Source organism: Phyllobates terribilis, unplaced genomic scaffold, assembly GCF_046119375.1.
Source record: "Phyllobates terribilis strain yellow unplaced genomic scaffold, ASM4611937v1 Scaffold_11__3_contigs__length_659146591, whole genome shotgun sequence".
In the NCBI taxonomy this organism is placed as follows: domain Eukaryota; kingdom Metazoa; phylum Chordata; class Amphibia; order Anura; family Dendrobatidae; genus Phyllobates; species Phyllobates terribilis.
The window spans coordinates 607120028-607123027 of NW_027362771.1; the positions used below are offsets into that span (position 1 = coordinate 607120028).

Sequence of the window (3000 nt, forward strand, 5' to 3'; positions counted from 1 at the left end):
TCAAACATGAAGGATTCCTACACCCCTGCCTGTGCGTAACAGATAATCAGAAGCAGCAGCAAGGAAGACATTATACAGCAGTGCAGAGCAATGTAGCTATGAGTTAATCACTAGGGTGACTTACTGGAAAGCAGCAGAAGCAGCATGACTCTGTTTATGTTTGCTAATCACTCTGCTCATCCTGTATTGATAACCCTAAAAAGGCAGCAGGGATTTGAGCTAGCAGTTAGATTTCTTTTGACCAAGATTGATTTTGGCAAATTTTGAGAATGGTTGATCATTGATTGAACTGACATGGATGTAACATAGATGGTAAATGTTGTAATTAATTCTGATGCCTAAAGCCAGCATGACCACTCATATGCAGTATTCATACGCATGACTTGTTCACATGTTTCTTGTCTTCTACAGCACAGTGAAGATCACTTGATGTTACATTTGCTTTCTTAGAGAACACAGAAGCCAAATAGGAATTTAAAAGTTCAGTCTCTCAACATCATTATTGACCACTTTACCCTTTTCATCCTTTAAAAATCCTATAGCATCTTTGGCTTTTCTTTAACTTTTGACTTACTTCCAAAATCCTTTCTTATTGCTTTTGGTCTCTCTTGCAAGCCTCACTTCATTACTGGCTTTAGCTATTCTAACGCTAGCCCAGCTTTCCCTGCAGACAGCATTATATTCTTCTTTAGATATGAACCCTTCTTTCCATTTGATATTCAATTCTTTGTTCCTTTTTATCAAGCTTTTAAGTTCAGTATTCAGCCATCCTGGTCTCCATAAATGCTTTCCATTCTTCCTTCTTTTCGGGATTGTTACTGATTGTGCAGTGAGAATTTAATTTAGCAAAATCTCCCATCCTTCCTGGACATTTCTTTCCTTTAGAACATCCTACCTTTCCTTCCTTTTTACTGAGTCCATTAAAAACTGCCTTTCTACAGTCCAATCTTAAAATCTCTGTTTTTGCAGGTTTTCCACCTTTTGTAGTTCAAAAGTATAGGATAGAATTACCGCTGCCTCCAAAATTCTTAATCCCCTTTACTTCCTCAACTGTCTCCTAATTTTTGGTAAAAATTAGATCCAAATAAATAATGGCAGCGGTGGGATTTGAACCCACGCCTCCAGAGAGACTGAAGCCTAAATCCAGCACCTTAGACCGCTCGGCCACACTACCTCTTACAGATGATTAAAGTTATTTATATCAGCAGTTTGCTTTTGATGTAAGTGGCAGAAATTATTTTATATCCAAAAAGACAAAAAGACAAATATTATTATGCAACAGCAACGTAGTGATCAGGGATTTGTTTGTACATTGACTCTGGGGCACCATTTTACAAAACATATGACTTGTATCCAGATATTTAACTAATCTTTACTCTGTTGGCTCATCCGCTAATTTTTAGATATCACTGAATTAGGTGGTATAGATTACTTGCTATGATCTCCCATATACAGGACACTCAAACATGAAGGATTCCTACACCCCTGCTTGTACATAACAGATAATCAGAATCAGCAGCAAGGAAGACATTATACAGCAGTTCTATGGGCCATTTGTATCTAAAAAAAACAGTTTGAGTGTGTCACTCACTGTTCAGCCGCAAATATATATATATTTTAAAAAGCCTGGTATACACCAGTAAATTATTACTGTGGTTTCGATGTTCCACGGTAAAACATCTCTATTATCCTGTTTTTGGCATTTTTTGCTGTATAAAAATAATAATAGTGTCTCCCTGATTTTTCAGACACAAATATATCTGTTGAAAATAGTCTGGTGTAGGCCAGAGAGACAGAAGTGTGCTTTTGCAGTTCCACGGTAAAAAATCTCTATTATCTTGCTTTTTGCATTTTTTGCTGTAAAAAAAAAAATAGTGTCTCCCTGATTTTTCAGACACAAATATATCTGTTGAAAATAGTCTGGTGTAGGCCCGAGAAATACAATTGTGGTTTTGCAGTTCCACGGTACAAACCTCTGTATTATCCAATTTTGGGCCATTTGTATCTAAAAAAAACAGTTTGAGTGTGTCGCTCACTGTTCAGCCACAAATATATATATTGTTTAAAAAGCCTGGTATACACCAGTAAATTATTACTGTGGTTTTGATGTTCCACGGTAAAACATCTCTATTATCCTGTTTTTGCCATTTTTTGCTGTATAAAAATAATAATAGTGTCTCCCTGATTTTTCAGACACAAATATATCTGTTGAAAATAGTCTGGTTTAGGCCCGAGAAATATAAGTGTGGTTTTGCAGTTCCACGGTACAAACCTCTGTATTATCCACTTTTGGGCCATTTGTATCTAAAAAAACAGTTTAAGTGTGTCGCTCACTGTTCGGCTATGTGCCCACGATGCACAAATGAAGCAGAAAATTTCTGCAGCATTTCTGCATCTCCCTGGCAGAAAAAACGCATGCAGATTGTGCATGCGTTTTTCCTGCAGAATACATGCGGATCCACATGCGGATTCACATGCGTTTCCGCATGCAGATTGACAAGCGCTTTCCAGGCGATAGCATCACTTTGAAAGTGCTTGACAACTAGGTCCCACTGTATAAATCCATGCAAACAGCATGGATTTATACAGTGTGAACCGTAAAAATTAAAACAAATAAAGCTATACTCACCCCCGTGGCCCCGGTGTGTGCTGCAGCGCTCGTTCCTGTCTGGTTCCCGGCTGCCGGCATATCGCGAGACAGAGCGGTGAAGGGCCTGCGGTCACATGACTGTGACGTCACCGGAGGTCCTCAAGCGATGCCGGCATTCAGAGAGAAGCCGCCGGACAGGTGAATATAAACTTTATTTGTTATTTTGTTCTTTTTTTACAAGTACAATGGTACCCAGGTCTGGATGAGAGTCTCCTCTCCTCCAGAACTGGGTACCATCTGCACATAGAGACGCATAGAAGCCGCTTGTAAAAATGTGCAGTCGCGGCTTCTATGCATCTCAATGCAAGTCAATGGCGGGAGTTCCGCTGCGCTTCCGCAAAATTAAATGA

General features: G+C 39.2%; 1 non-coding gene across 1 annotated transcript; it reads right to left on the reverse strand.

The window, feature by feature from the left end:
- Positions 1–1092: 1092 nt before the first annotated feature.
- TRNAL-UAG (transfer RNA leucine (anticodon UAG)) lies at positions 1093–1174 on the reverse strand. The gene has a single exon. It is a non-coding gene; the product is annotated as a tRNA-Leu (tRNA).
- Between the last annotated feature and the right edge of the window lie 1826 nt (positions 1175–3000).